The 16,617-nt window shown below is 39.1% G+C and overlaps 1 long non-coding RNA gene across 1 annotated transcript in view; it reads left to right on the top strand.

The window, feature by feature from the left end:
• LOC141277111 (uncharacterized) overlaps positions 1–16,131 on the top strand; it is a 112,783-nt gene extending 96,652 nt beyond the window's left edge. The window contains exons 4-5 of the long non-coding RNA XR_012327847.1: positions 14,514–14,611; positions 15,505–16,131. This is a non-coding gene — a long non-coding RNA (uncharacterized lncRNA). The remainder of the gene's footprint in view (positions 1–14,513; positions 14,612–15,504) is intronic.
• The last annotated feature ends 486 nt before the right edge of the window (positions 16,132–16,617 follow it).

Below are 16,617 nucleotides of genomic sequence, written 5' to 3'. Positions count from 1 at the left end.
GATAGTCTATGCATTTCCGCTGCAGCAGATGATTAACTATATTAACTTCTATGATCCCTATTTTCCTCTTTCATAGGATAAAATATTATAAAGATATATTCTAACATCCTACAAAATTATATCGTTGTCTCATAAACTGATTAAGATTCTGTGGCCTTAAGCTACAGAAATTGACTCTGACCAAAATGGAATTTATTAGAGAGACACTGGATGACTCATAAAATCAATAAAAGTTTGAAGAAAAGGACATTAAGAAGGATGAGGGTCAAGATAGCTCAAGAGAAGGAACTTATGGAGAAACTAAGTTACCTAAAAACAGAACCTGAAGCAAGATTTAAATGAAAATAATTTGTTGGAAGTTCAAATCCCAAGACACAGAGAGAAAAAGGAAGTGAGGCAGGAAAGGATGGGGAACAAATGCAAAGTGATGCATTACTGTGTGGCCACTATTTCCTGATGGGTCACAGTTGGCTGCTCAGTAGGTACATCCACTAAGCTGTGTGGAGTGGATGGCTGGACACTGCACGAAGCATCTGGGCCCCAGCCTTATGCAGTAAAGACACGGGAAATGTGCCTGCCAGCTCCATCCCATCTCTGATCGCCCACTGATCAAAGTTTATCCCAGAGGGAGACAGCTCCTTTATACTTCTAGATTGGATCACCCAGTCCCTTCAGCTGTCCTCCATGCCCTGGGGGACATATGCTACCTCTGAGCTTAGAAACATCAAGAGGAGCCAGAACAAGAGGCAGTGGGACCGTGTGCCCTGCATGGAGTTAAGACCCTGGTAGCAACTGAAGTGGAACAAAGTAGCCAAGGGTCTAGAACATAGACGAGGTGGGAAGAATCTTAATGAGGCACATGCGATGGATCCTAAATACATGGATTTGGGAGGCAGTAATTCTTCAAAATAAGGGTTGCTGCATGGAAAAAAATCAAACCAGGCTTAAATAACAAACAGGTATATCCTCTGGTTTTTAGCTCATCAAAAGACTGCTCTTAATGCCTAAAACAAAAAAGAATGACGAGATTCAGTGATGGCAAGGATTTGCAGTAGCTGGAGCTCTCACGTGTTGTTGATGTGAGTGTAAAATTGTACAGTCACTTTGGAAATGAGTTTGACAGTTTTCTTGTTTCTTTTCATTGACTTACAACACTCTGTTAGTTCCAGGTGTGCAACATAGTGATTTGAAATTTTTATACATTACAAAGTGATCACTGGGATAAGTATAATTACCATCTGTCACCATATAAAGTTATTACAATATTATTGGCCGTATTCCCCAGGCTGTACATTTCATCCCCGTGACTCATTTATTTTGTAACAAAAAGTTTGTATCTCTTAATCTCCCTCACCTATTTGACTCATCCCTCCCCCCTTGCCCCTCTGGTAACCACCGGTTTGTTCTTTGTATCTATGAGTCTGTTTCTGTTTTGCTGTATTGTTCATTTGTTTTGTTTTCAGATTCCACATATAAGTGAAATCATACTGTGTTTGTCTTTCTCTGTCTGACTTATTTCACTTAGCACAATACCCTCTAGGTCCATCCATGTTGTCATATATGGTAAGATTTCTCTCTTTTTTATGGCTGAGTAATATTCCATTCTGTCTGTCTATCATCTATCTATCTCATATCTTCTTTATCAATTAATCTACCCATGGATACTTGAATTGCTTACATGTCTTGGCTACTGTTTTCCCATGCCATCACTATGTGTGTCTTTAGATCTGAAATGAGTCTCTTGTACGCAGTGGGTCTTGTTTTTTAATCCATTCTGCCACTCTGTGTCTTTTGATTGGAGCACTTAGTCTCTTTAAATTTAAAGAAGTTATTGATACGTGTGTGCTTATTGCCATTTTGTTCATTGTTTTGGTGTTGTTTTGGTGTTGTTTTTATAGTTCTTTTTTGTTCCTTTCTTCCACTTTTGCTCTGTTCCTTTGTGATTTTATGACTATCTTTAGTGTTCTGTTTGGACCCCTTTTCCTTTTTTTGTGTGTATCTATTACAGATTTTTAGTTTGTGGTTACCATGAGGTTTGTATATAGCAATATATAGATGTATATATGATTATTTTAAGTTGAGGATCTCAGAAGTTTTTTTTAAATTAATTTATTTTTAGCTGCATTGGGTCTTTGTTGCGGCGCATGGGCTTCTCATTGTTGTGGCTTCTCTTGTGGAACGTGGGCTCTAGGCACGCGTGGGCTTGGCTCATGGGCTCTAGAGCACAGGCTCAGTAGTTGGGGCACACGGGCTTAGTTGCTCCGCGGCATGTGGACTCTTCCCGAACCAGGGATCGAACCCGTGTCCCCTGCATTGGCAGGCAGATTCTTAACCACTGCGCCACCAGGGAAGCCCGGGGATCTCATAATTTTGAATGCATTCTAACAGTCCTGCATTTTCACTTCCCACTCCCCATGTTTAACGTTTTTGATACCGTATTTTACATCTTTTTGTTTTGTATATCCCTTAAATACTTACTGTAGAGATTTTACTATTTTTGTCTTTTAACCTTCTTACTAGCTTTATGAGTAGTCGATCTCCTACCTTTCCTGTATATTTTCCTTTACCGATGAGATTTTTCCTTTTGTAATTTTCGTACTTCTAGTTGTGGGTTTTCTGCTTAGAGAAGTCCCTTTAACATTTCTTGTAAAGCTGGTTTGTGCTGCCGAACTCTTTTAGCTTTTGCTTGTCTGTAAAACTCTTTATCTCTCCTTCAAATCTGAATGAAAGCCTTGCTGGGTAGAATATTTTTGGTTGTAGGTTTTTTTCCTTTTATCACTTTAAATATATAGTGACACTCCCTCTGGCCTTTGGAGTTTCTGCTGAAAAGTCAGCTGATGGTCTTATGGGGGTTCTGTTGTATGTAACTAGTTGCTGCTGGGCAGGGCCGGGTCCCTGTGTGGCTGGCTGCTTGGCCTGGGAGGGTTCTTAGGACTGGTGTGGACTGACTGGTGGGTGGGTAAGCCACCTGGTGCTAATAGGCTAGAGGGAGGGCTCCAGAATGACACTTGTCAGCACCGGTGTCCTCATGGTAGAATGAGCTCCCCCAAAAGGCTGACATCAGCTTCTCTGTCCACGGGGGGAGTCCTAGTTGCCTCCTGCGTCCATGGGAGGCTCTCCAAGATCAGCAAGTGGGTCTGTCGCAAGCTTCTTTCAAATTACTGCCTCTGCACTGGTTCTTGGATCATGTGAGATTTTGTGTACCCCCTTTAATAAGAGTGGAGTCTCTGTTTCCTGCAGACCTTTGGCTGTCCTATATGCAAGACCCACTAGCCTTCAAAGCCAGATGTTCTGGAGGTTCACCTTTATAGTGCAGGAGCCCTGGGCTGGGGAGCCTGTCGGTGGGGCTTATACTCCTCATACCTTGGGGAGAACCTCTGCTATTGTGACTATTTTCTAGTTTGTGGGTCACCTGTGGGTCTTGACGATACTGTCTCTCCGCCCCTCCTACCTATCTTATTGTGGTTCCTTCTTTATATCTTTAGTTGTGGAAAACCTTTTCTGCTAGCCTGCAGGTTGTTCTCATTGATAGTTGCTCTATAAATAGTTGCAATTTGGGTGTGCCCATGGGAGGAGGTAAGCTCAGGGTCTTCCTACTCTGCCATCTTGGTCACTCCTTTGTGTCTGTTGACTGGTGTGTGCTCCACTGAAATTGGCAGTTTTCTTATCCAGTTAAATACATATCTACATATGAACCAGCAATTCTATTTCTTACCCAAGAAAAATGAAAACATATGCTCACAAGAGACTTACACACAAAAGATCACAGAAGTTTTATTCATAATAACCAAACTCTGGAAATAACTCAAATGTCCATCAACAGATGAATAGAGAAATAATAAAGGTACATTCTTACAATGGAATACTACTCAGCAATAAAGAAGAATGAACCACTGATATGTTTAACAACATAGGTGAATGTTAAAATAATTAACTAAGTGAAAAAAGCTAGTGACAAAAGAGTACATATTTTAAGGTTCAGAACAGGCAAAACTAATCTGTAGTCATAGAAGCCAGAATCAGTGATTCTCTGAGATGGAGGAGAGGATTGACTATACTGGGGCATGTGGGAACTTTCTGGGTCATGGAAATGTTTATAACTTGATGGAAATGGTAGCTACGTGGGAGTGTACATTTATCAAAACACATTAAGTGCGGGTACATTTTTTTTTTCATTTAAAATTATTTTAATGCCCAACTATTTCATTATTTTTTGAATAATATAAGCAAGAATTTCCATGCTTTTTGTGTTTAATTTTTTGTGATATCATTAAGAAGTGATTATGAATTTGAGCTTTTTTTCTTCAGTCATGTGTGCATGAGTTCATATCATAAGTCATCAACATTTTTTGAGAGAGGAGAATGAAGCATTCTCCACTGGCTCCTTTACCTTTGCATTTATTTTTAAATTTTTTTTAACATCTTTATTGGAGTATAACTGCGTTACAATGGTGTGTTAGTTTCTGCTTTATAACAAAGTGAATCAGTTATACATATACATATATCCCCATATATCTACCCTCTTGCATCTCCTTCCCTCCCACGCTCCCTCTCCCACCCCTTTAGGTGGTCACAAAGCACCAAACTGATCTCCCTGTGCTATGCGGCTGCTTCCCACTAGCTATCTATTTTACATTTTGTAGTGTATATATGTCCATACCACTCTCTCACTTTGTCCCATCTTACCCTTCCCCCTCCCTGTATCCTCAAGTTCATTCTCTAGTACGTCTGTGTCTTTATTCCCGTCTTGCCCTTAGGTTCTTCATGAACATTTTTGTTGTTTTTTAGATTCCATATACATGTGTTAGCATACAGTATTTGTTTTTCTCGTTCTGACTTACTTCACTCTGTATGACAGTCTCTAGGTCCATCCACATCTCTACAAATGACCCAATTTCGTTTCTTTTTATGGCTGAGTAATATTCCATTGTATATATGTGCCACATCTTCTTTATCCATTCATCTGTCGATGGACACTTAGGTTGCTTCCATGTCCTGGCTATTGTAAATAGAGCTGCAGTGAACATTTTGGTACATGACTCTTTTTGAATTATGGTTTTCTCAGGGTATTTGCCCAGTAGTGGGATTGCTGGGTCGTATGGTAATGCTATTTTTAGTTTTTTAAGGAACCTCCATACTGTTCTCCATAGTGGCTGTATCAATTTACATTCCCACCAACAGTGCAAGAGGCTTCCTTTTTCTTCACACCCTCTCCAGCACTTACTGTTTGTAGATTTTTGATGATGGCCATTCTGACTGGTGTGAGGTGATACCTCATCGTAGTTTTGATTTGCATTTCTCTAATGATGAGTCATGTTGAGCATCCTTTCATGTGTTTGTTGGCAATCTGTATATCTTCTTTGGAGGAATGTCTATTTAGGTCTTCTGCCCATTTTTGGATTGGGTTGTTTGTTTGTTTAATATTGAGCTGCATGAGCTACTTGTAAATTTTGGAGATTGTCTGTTGCTTCATTTGCAAATATTTTTTCCCATACTGAGGGTTGTCTTTTCGTCTTGTTTATGGTTTCCTTTGCTGTGCAAAAACTTTTAAGTTTCATTAGATCCCATTTGTTTATTTTTGTTTTTATTTCCATTTCTCTAGGAGATGAGTCAAAAAGGGTCTTACTGTGATTTATGTCATACAATGTTCTGCCTATGTTTTCCTCTAAGAGTTTGATAGTGTCTGGCCTTACATTTAGGTCTTTAATCCATTTTGAGTTTATTTTTGTGTATGGTGTTAGGCAGTGTTCTAATTTTACTCTTTTACATGTAGCTGTCCATTTTTCCCAGCACCACTTATTGAAGAGGCTGTCTTTTCTCTATTGTATATTCTTGCCTCCTTTATCAAAGATAAGGTGACCATATGTGCATGGGTTTATCTCTGGGCTTTCTACCCTGTTCCATTGATCTATATTTCTGTTTTTGTGCCAGTACCATACTGTCTTGATTACTGTAGCTTTGTAGTATAGTCTGAAGTCAGGGAGCGTGATTCCTCCAGCTCCGCTTTTCTTTCTCAAGATTGCTTTGGCTATTCGGGGTCTTTTGTGTTTCCATACAAATTGTGAAATTTTTTGTTCTAGTTCTGTGAAAAATGCCAGTGGTAGTTTGATAGGGATTGCATTGAATCTGTAGATTGCTTTGGGTAATATAGTCATTTTCACAATATTGATTCTTCCAATCTAAGAACATGGTATATCTCTCCATCTATTTGTATAATCTTTAAGTTATTTCATCGGTGTCTTGTAATTTTCTGCATACAGGTCTTTTGTCTCCTTAGGTAGGTTTTTTCCTAGATATTTTATTCTTTTTGTTGCAATGGTAAACGGGAGTGTCTTCTTAATTTCACTTTCAGATTTTTCATCATTAGTGTATAGGAATGCAAGAGATTTGTGTGTATTAATTTTGTATCCTGCTACTTTACCAAATTCATTGAATAGCTCTAGTAGTTTTCTGGTAGCATCTTTAGGATTCTGTATGCATAGTATCATGTCATCTGCAAACAGTGACAGCTTTACTTCTTCTTTTCTGATTTGGATTCCTTTTATTTCTTTCTCTTCTCTGATTGCTGTGGCTGAAACTTCCAAAAATATGTTGAATAATAGTGTTGAGAGTGGGCAACCTTGTCTTGTTCCTGATCTTAGTGGAAATGTTTTCCGTTTTTCACCATTGAAAACGATGTTGGCTGTGGGTTGGTCATGTACGGCCTTTATTATGTTGAAGTAAGTACCCTCTATGCCTACTTTCTGGAGGGTTTTTATCATAAATGGTGTTGAATTTTGTCAAAAGCTTTTTCTGCATCTATTGAGATGATCATATGGTTTTTCTCCTTCAATTTGTTAATATGGTGTATCACATTGATTGGTTTGCATATACTGAAGAATTCTTGCATTCCTGGGATAAACCCCAGTTGATCACGGTGTATGATCCTTTTAATGTGCTGTTGGATTCTGTTTGCCAGTATACTGTTGAGGATTTTTGCATCTGTGTTCATTAGTGATATTGGCCTGTAGTTTTCTTTCTTTGTGACATCTTTGTCTGGTTTTGGTATCAGGGTGATGGTGGCCTCGTAGAATGAGTCTGAGAGTGTTCCTCCCTCTGCTATGTTTTGGAAGAGTTTGAGAAGGATAGGTGTTAGCTCTTCTCTAAATGTTTCATAGAATTCGCCTGTAAAGCCATCTGGTCCTGGGCTTTTGTTTGTTGGAAGATTTTAAATCACAGTTTCAATTTCAGTGCTGCTGATTGGTCTGTTCATATTTTGTATTTCTTCCTGTTCAGTCTCGGAAGGCTGTACATTTCTAAAAATTTGTCCATTTCTTCCAGGTTGTCCATTTAATTGGCATAGAGTTGCTTGTAGTAATCTCTCATGATCCTATTTCTGAAGTGTCAGTTGTAACTTCTCCTTTTTCATTTCTAATTCTATTGATTTGAGTCTTCTCCCTTTTTTTCTTGATGAGTCTGGCTAATGGTTTATCAATTTTGTTTATCTTCTCAAAGAACCAGCTCTTAGTTTTATTGATCTTTGCTATCATTTCCTTCTTTTCTTTTTCATTTATTTCTGATCTCATCTTTATGATTTCTTTCCTTCTGCTAACTTTGGGTTTTTTTTGTTCTTCTTTCTCTAATTGCTTTAGTTGCAAGGTTAGTTTGTTTATTTGAAATGTTTCTTGTTTCTTAAGGTAGGATTGTATTGCTATAAACTTCCCTCGTAGAACTGCTTTTGCTGCATCCCATAGGTTTTGGGTGGTCATTTTTTCATTGTCATTTGTTTCTAGGTATTTTTTTATTTCCTCTTTGATTTCTTCAGTGATCACTTCGTTATTAAATAGTGTATTGTTTAGCCTCCATGTGTTTGTATTTTTTACAGATCTTTTCCTGTAATTGATGTCTAGTCTCATAGCATTGTGGTCGGAAAAGATACTTGATATGATTTCAATTTTCTTAAATTTACCAAGGCTTGATTAGTGACCCAAGATATGACCTATCCTGGAGAATGTTCCATGAGCACTTGAGAAAAATGTGTATTCTGTTGTTTTTCCATGGAATGTCCTATAAGTATCGATTACGTCCATCTTGTTTAATGTATCATTTAAAGCTTGTGTTTCCTTATTTATTTTCATTTTGGATGAGCTGTCCATTGGTGAAAGTGGGGTTTTAAAGTCCCCTACTATGATTGTGTTACTGTCGATTTCCCCTTTTATGGCTGTTAGTATTTGCCTTATGTATTGAGGTGCTCCTATGTTGGGTGCATAAATATTTACAATTGTTATATCTTCTTGGATAGATCCGTTGATCATTGTGTAGTGTCCTTCTTTGTCTCTTGTAATAGTCTTTATTTTAAAGTCTATTTTGTCTGATATGAGAATTGCTACTCCAGCTTTCTTTTGATTTCCATTTGCATGGAATATCTTTTCCCATCCCCTCACTTTCAGTCTGTATGTGTCCCTAGGTCTGAAGTGGGTCTCTTGTAGACAGCATATACACGGGTCTTGTTTTTGTATCCATTCAGCCAGTCTTTTGGTTGGAGCATTTAATCCATTTACATTTAAGGAAATTATCGATATGTATGTTCCTATTCCCATTTTCTTAATTGTTTTGGGTTTGGTATTATAGGTCTTTTCCTTCTCTTGCGTTTCTTGCCTAGAGAAGTTCCTTTAGCATTTGTTGTAAAGCTGGTTTGGTGGTGCTGAACTCTCTCAGCTTTTGCCTGTCTGTAAAGGTTTTAATTTCTCCATCAAATCTGAATGAGATCCTTGCTGGGTAGAGTAATCTTGGTTGTAGGTTTTTCTCCTTCATCACTTTAAATATGTCCTGCAACTCCCTTCTGGCTTGCAGAGTTTCTACTGAAAGATCAGCTGTTAACCTTATGGGGATTCCCTTGTATGTTATTTGTTGTTTTTCCCTTGCTGCTTTTAATATTTTTTCTTTGTATTTAATTTTTGATAGTTTGATTAATATGTGTCTTGGCGTGTTTCTCCTTGGATTTATCCTGTGTGGAACTCTCTGTGCTTCCTGGACTTGTTTGCTCTTTCCTTTCTCATATTAGGGAAGTTTTCAACTATAATCTCTTCAAATATTTTCTCAGTCCCTTTCTTTTCCTCTTCTTCTTCTGGGACCCCTATAAGTTGAATGTTGATGCATTTAATGTTGTCCCAGAGGTCTCTGAGACTGTCCTCAATTCTTTTCATTCTTTTTTCTTTATTCTGCTCTGCAATAGTTATTTCCACTATTTTATCTTCCAGGTCAGTTTTCCATTCTTCCGCCTCAGTTATTCTGCTGTTGATCCTTTCTAGAGAATTTCCAATTTCATTTATTGTGTTGTTCATCGCTCTTTGTTTGCTCTTTAGTTCTTCTAGGTCCTTGTTAAATGTTTCTTGTATTTTCTCCATTCTATTTCCAAGAATTTTTTTCTTTTTTTTTTTTGCTGTACGCGGGCCCCTCACTGTTGTGGCCTCTCCCGTTGCGGAGCACAGGTTCTGGACGCGCAGGCTCAGCGGCCATGGCTCGCGGGCCCAGCCGCTCCACGGCATGTGGAATCTTCCCAGACTGAGGCATGAACCCGTGTCCCCTGCATTGGCAGGCGGACTCTCAACCACTGCGCCACCACGGAAGCCCTATTTCCAAGATTTTGGATCATGTTTAATATCATTATTCTGAATTCTTTTTCAGGTAGACTGTCTATTTCCTCTTCATTTGTTTGGTCTGGTGGGTTCTTACCTTGCTCCTTCATCTGCTGTGTGTTTTTCTGTTTTCTCATTTTGCTTATCTTACTGTGTTTGGGTTCTCCTTTTTGCAGGCTGCAGGTTCGTAGTTCCCGTTGTTTTTTGTGTCTGTCCCAGTGGCTAAGGTTGGATCAGTGGGTTGTGTACGCTTCCTGGTGGAGGGGACTAGTGCTTGTGTTCTGGTGGATGAGGCTGGATCTTGTCTTTCTGGTGGGCAGGTCTATGTCTGGTGTTTTGTTTTGGAGTGTCTGTGGCCTTATTATGATTTTAGGCAGCCTCTCTGCTAATGGGTGGGGTTGTGTTCCTGTCTTGCTAGTTGTTTGGCATAGGGTGTCCAGCACTGTAGCTTGCTGGTCGTTGAGTGAAGCTGGATGTTGGTGTTGAGATGGAGATCTCTGGGAGATTTTTGCCGTTCGATATTACGTGGAGCTGGGAGGTCTCTTGTGGACCAATGTCCTGAACTTGGCTCTCCCATCTCAGAGGCATAGCCCTGACACCAGGCTGGAGCACCAAGAGCCTGTCATCCACACGGCTCAAAATAAAAGGGAGAAAAAGAAAGAAAGAAAGAAGACAAAATAAAATAAAATAAAAAAGTTATTAAAATAAAAATAATTATTAAAAAAATTTAAAAAGTAAAAAAAAAAAAAATGGATAGACTGAACCCTAGGACACATGGTAAAAGCAAAGCTATGCAGACAAAATCTCACACAGAAGCATACACATACACACTCACAAAAAGAGAAAAAGGGGAAAAAATAATAAATCTTGCTCTCAAAGTCCACCTCCTCAGTTTGGGATGATTTGTTGTCTATTCAGGTATTCCACAGATGCAGGGCACATCAAGTTGATTGTGGAGATTTAATCCGCTGCTTCTGAGGCTGCTGGGAGAGATTTCCCTTCCTCTTCTTTGTTCGCACAGCTCCCGGGGTTCAGCTTTAGATTTGGCCCCGCCTCTGCGTGTAGGTCGCCTGAGGGCGTCTGTTCTTCCCTCAGACAGGTCAGGGTTAAAGGAGCAGGTGATTCGGGGGCCCTGGCTCACTCAGGCCAGGGAGAGGGAGGGGTACGGAGTGCGGGGCGAGCCTGCGGCGGCAGAAGCCGGCATGACGTTGCACCAGCCTGAAGTGCGCCATGCGTTCTCCTGGGGAAGTTGTCCCGGGATCCTGGGACCCTGGCAGTGGCAGGGTGCACAGGCTCCCGGGACGGGAGGTGTGGATAGTGACCTGTGCTCGCACACAGGCTTCTTGGTGGCGGCAGCAGCAGCCTTAGCGTCTCATGCCCATCTCTGGGGTCGTGCGGGTACATTTTGTTTAAAGCAAATTATACCTCAATAAAGTTGATTTAAAAATACTGTTCTTAAACATGATTCAGTCCATTCTACATTATAGGACAATCTACTGAGAACATCGGCTACTAATGCCAACTGAAAAGGTCTGTCTCATAGGTCTTGGCTGATTTCCGTTGCCCATAGCCATTCATCTACTGCAGCTTTGTTGAATTCAGACAGACTTCTCGCTCACATTGCCCCATACCTGCACATACGGATTCACCAAAAATTCTGAAAGACTACAGCCTCTTGTACACATTACTTCTAAAGGTTCTTTCTGAGTTATACCTTACTTAACATTTCTATTTGTGTCTTTTACACCATCTTAAATGTATTGTATCATCGTCAGTCCTCCCTCTTTTTAGCCTCGTTGCTTTTCTTAGGTTTAAAATCCTCCAATATATTTTGAGTGGGAGGCACTTGGAAGGGACTAAGGCATAAACAGAGGAAAGCGAGTTTCCCAGGATAGGGACAGCTGCCTCATTTTATAACTGAGCATGGTTCCTGAGTCAGTGAATCAGAGATAAATAATAAATGGAGATTCCAAACCTCTTGCAGTTATCTTCCGGGTGGTGTGTTTGCTATGAGATCATTTGTAGGATGTCTCATTTCAGCTCTCTTGGCTTGTTATTGTTGGGATTTCTTACAGATTCTGGTAATGGCTTGGTTGTCTGTCTCATTTCCCAGGCTTCCTCTGAGCTCTGATGTCTTACTGAGTCTTTGTAGGTATTACAATGGCATATTTTGAGATATCAATATGTGGGCTGCTAACCAGATGCCATTTTACACTGGCAAATCCACTTCCACTTCCTTTTTCGGATTCTCTTTAGGGAGGGTTGCATTCTTCAGCAAGATTTATTCTAACCTAAATGTATGCTGTTTGGTTCTGATTTTGTCAGCTTGGAAATCTCTACTTGCACTTGCCAGCTCTCTCACTGTCATTTCTAATCAACCTGATACTTCTTTCAATGCCTGTATCTGTGTAATTACATTAATAAGATGATGTCCTATGGGATTTCATCTATATTCTATCTTGAAAGTGAAAAATCTTGTAAGCCCCTATTTCTCTTGAAACCACTTTCAAAGGATTGATCATATGCATATCTTCCTAGACTTTATCAGCTTATAAAACACCTGCTACAATGAAACTGACACTACCTTCACTTTGCAGAGCAATAATTGGCTTTCTTTGAAAAATCTAACCCAATTCTTTCCAACTTATTTTAGATAAAAGGAAAGTGTATTTAGAAAAGTGTATGTACAGACGAAATGTAGAAAGATGTAGGTAAAGCTGAGTTTGTACATATGGAAAAGTGGGCTTTTCACCAAATCCTTTAACCACTAGAGAAATGTTCTCCGATTTCAAGATTTCACGTTTGACCCCAGACCTTCAGGATTAGAACATCTGTGGGTGGGAACTTGGAATCTGAATTGTGCATGACCGCCCTAGCCCATAAGTTTCTGATGCACATGTGTTTAGTCCACAATTTGAAATTTTTCCCATAGTTAGATGATCCAACCGGAGTGAGTTCTATCATATGCAAAATAGAAGTGGAGTACTTCTATTCATGATCCAGTCAATGTTGCCAAAACTCTACATTTTTTTTAATGTAATAAAATGATAACATATTTTCCCAGTAAGCAGACTTAGCAAAGAGTTCCAAGAATTTGGAGTAGTAAGAGATGACTATTCCATTAGGGGCAATATGTCACAGAGTCCATGAATTTTTAACTGGGAGAAAAATGTAGCCATGAGCATTTTTGTTTTTAATTAATAAACTTTGGTATTTAACAGGAGTATTTATCTGTTTTCCCTTAGATATTTTTTTTCTAGCTGAAAGTGGAATGTAATATAGAACAGTGTGGGCTGGTGAAAGGTAAGGCCGGAAATGAAACTAGAGCTAATAACCAGAGAACTGAGAAGTGATCCATTGTGAAGCATCATAAACAATAGAAACACTACATTCAAGACATTTGGAGCTACCATCGTTTAGGGTGAATAGCACTATCTAAGTTCCTGAAAAAATAACTCCATAATATCAGAAAGACAAAAACAGATTCTGGTAATGGCTTGGTTGTCTGTCTCATTTTCCAGGCTTCCTTTGAGTTCTGATGTCTTAACTGAGTCTTTGTAGGTATTACAATGGCATGTTTTGAGATATTAATATGTGGACTGCTAACTAGATGCCATTTTACACTGGCAAATCCACTTCCACTTCCTTTTTAGGATCCTCTTTAGGGAGGGATGGGACCATCCTTGCAAAGGATGGTCCAGAATAATATAAAAAGTTGAAATTATGTTCAGGGTCATCTAGTAACGATGTTTTCACTTGCCTTATTACACTTTTGGAAAAAGAAAAATCTTCCTAAATAGATTCTGTTAAGGCTAGATCTAAAGAAAGAGAAGGAAAAAATGCTAAAAGAGAAGAGAAGAAAAAAATACATTTATGCAAAAGCAATGGCAGTTTTGATGCTTTTCTTTATACAACAGTAAAGGGTGTCATATGCCAGTGACCTACTCTGGGAAATCAAGTGAAACAGATTCGGATGTAGATGTGTTTTGGAGGCCTACAGTGGGACATTCAGTTGAATTTCTGCCAGTTTTTGATATCAAATTTTAGAAACCGAGTTTCTGCAGAAACTTAGGGAAGAAATGCCCCAGTGACTATGAATGATAGTTTTTTTGACAATCACAAAACATGATTGAGATTTTGCTGACAGGATTCTTAATTTCCATCTATGATACAAGGAAGTAATAGAAATATAGTGATAATGAGTATTAGATATGAACTTGATGCCAGCCACTGGAATAAGTGCTTTAGTATACATTCTCATATTTAATCATCACATTAGTCCAATTATGTATGTATGTATTATTATTCCAGCTTTACAGGTGAGGAACTGAGATTTAAAGAGATCAGTAAACTTACCTGAGATATAATGGCTTAAGTTAAGTGATAGCATCAAGACTGGAACATGTGTTCTGGAACTTCAAATCCTAACTTTTAATTGCTTCATTAGACTCTTACCTTGTATGTGTATGTATATCAACATTTTGTATATATATTTGATATCTACATTTATGTGTTTGCATTTATAGTTATAAATAAGCATTATGTCTCTTTCTGTGGTCTTGAACTATCTGTGCTGGCCAAGTGGCAGAAAGCATAGCTTTTTTTTTTTTTTTCCCCAGAAAAGTAGATATTCACAGTTACTTGGGAGAGACTATGGAAAACCAAAAGGAAACTCTTGAAAAATTTAGCATGATATTTGATTGAAGTTACTTGGAATCAATGTGGAATGTAAAGTTTGTGAGGGCAGGGACTTGATTCTTTTCTTTTTTTCTTTCTCTGTTCCCTCACTACTGCAGTATATAGAACAGTGCCTGATACAAAACAGATACTTTATGTCTATATTTGAGTGAATGAGAAAATTCAATAACCAAATAACCCTCAATTTTTCTCTCTCAGAGATCAGTCTTTTTAAGAGTGGTGCATGGAACTGATTCTGACTTTGAAGCTTCTAAGACCATGGGATTTTCTGAAGTCAAAGGACGACTGATTTGGAGGTGACTATTTATTCCTATTCTCTCTTGCTTCTTTAAGACCAAGACTTTGGTGAGGATTTATTAGTTTTCCAAGTAAGACATCCAAATGTACTGTGACCTGGTATTTGCAACAGGTGCTGATGAGGGGTAGGACAGGTTAAAGAACTCTTGGAAACTGAATATTTGAGTTGGAGTATTGGTGATACTATCATTTTTCCTAATTGCTTTAACTCATTTTGAGTTGAAACTAATTTTGTAAAATACTTTATTATCTTTCGTAAACTAAGTCAATGTCATAGTGATGTGTGTGTGTGTGTGTGAGTGTGTGTGTTTTTTTTTTTTTTTTTTTTTAGTGTGTGTGTTTTTAATAAATGCCTCTAGATCTCCGTAGGAAGAGAGACAAACAAACAATTGCCTTGTAGGTTACTGAAAACCAGTTCTCATCATTCAGAATAGCTTGTGGCTGCTGACATCATACATGCCATGGGCACAGACTAAAGAGAAAAAGAAGAATAGTGGAGAGATTATTAATGTAGGGACATACCTTCTGATAATTCCTCAAGAAAGAAGGAAGCCTTTGCTTCAATGTTCTGTAAACCTCTTTATCAATGGGAAGTTTGGTGCTAATAAAAACCAAGCTTTCAGATTTCCTGAGTCTCATTCACACAGTTTGGAGACATCAGACTCTTTCCAAAAATACTCTCTACTCTGTGGCTGTGGGTTTACCTACATTCGAGAAGGCTGGCTCAGATTGTGAAAATAGAGTTCGAGGGTTTGGACCTCCCTGGTGGCACAGTGGTTAAGAATCCGCCTGCCAATGCAGGGGTCACGGGTTCGATGCCTGGTCTGGGAAGATCCCACATGCCACGGAGCAACTAAGCCTGTGCACCACAAACACTAAGCTTGTTCTCTAGAGCCCAAGAGCCACAACTACTGAGCCCGTGCGCCTAGAGCCCATGCTCTGCAACAAGAGAAGCCACCTCAATGAGAAGCCTGTGCACCGCAACGAAGACCCAACACAGCCAAAAGTAAAGAAATAAATAAAAATTAAAAAAAAAAAGGATATGAGGATTTGTTTATTTAATAAATATTTTTAAAATAAACACCTTGTTACTGACAAGGAAACATGTGGATTAGTATTAAGACCTGGCATGATTTTGCTTATAAGTTTTTTTCTGAAAATGTCCTCATTGAATGTGTTTTCCATTAAAAAAAAATTACTAAGACCATCAACGTGCCAAGAAATTTGTCAGTTTCTAATAAGAAATGATAAAGTCGAAAAACAGATGTCATTGCATCATTATTGTGCAAAGCGTGGTCCTCTCTCAGAATCACCTGGGGTACTCTCTCCAAATTCTAGACTCCCTGCTCTCACATCCCACAAATCCCAGAGAATCCTGTGGGCTCTACTTTCAAAATATATTCATAACGTAGCCACACCTCATCACCTCTGCCCCCACCACCCTGGCCCAAGCCACGTCATCTCACATACTTGTTCTCCTACGGACTGTTCTGATCGCTGCATTGAGGACTTAGGTCAAGTCATGTCACTCTTTTGTCCAAAACCCTAAAGCCTCCCATCCCAGAGTGAAAGCCAAAGCCCGGATGCTAGTTAAAGTTACAGTCAGCAATCAGGTATGGTAGTTTCTTGTGTCACTCTGGTGGGTTTTCCTCAGTGACTGCCAGCAACAGATCCACAGAAAAGGAAACCCCGATAATTTTGGCTACAGTGGATGTTTTATGATTAGCTCTTTTCAAACTACATCTTGTCATGTTTAAACAACATACTCAATCACATAATACAATCCCTAAAATTTCCTCTTAAGAATAATTTCCTCTGCCCACATCTCTTCATCACTCTAGCCAAATATATACGACTCTACTGCCAGTAACTACCGCCTGCACCTGCTGTTACCACCGCCCACAACTATCACCATCACCATCACCACCACCTCCAATTACAACTACCTTCCCCACTGATGCCACCATGACTAACACAGCGGCTGCCCCCGCAAAAGTCACCATTA

The sequence above is a fragment of the Tursiops truncatus genome, chromosome 19 (genome assembly GCF_011762595.2).
Source record: "Tursiops truncatus isolate mTurTru1 chromosome 19, mTurTru1.mat.Y, whole genome shotgun sequence".
Taxonomy (NCBI): Eukaryota; Metazoa; Chordata; class Mammalia; order Artiodactyla; family Delphinidae; genus Tursiops; species Tursiops truncatus.
This window is presented reverse-complemented; position numbering and strand designations above follow the sequence as displayed.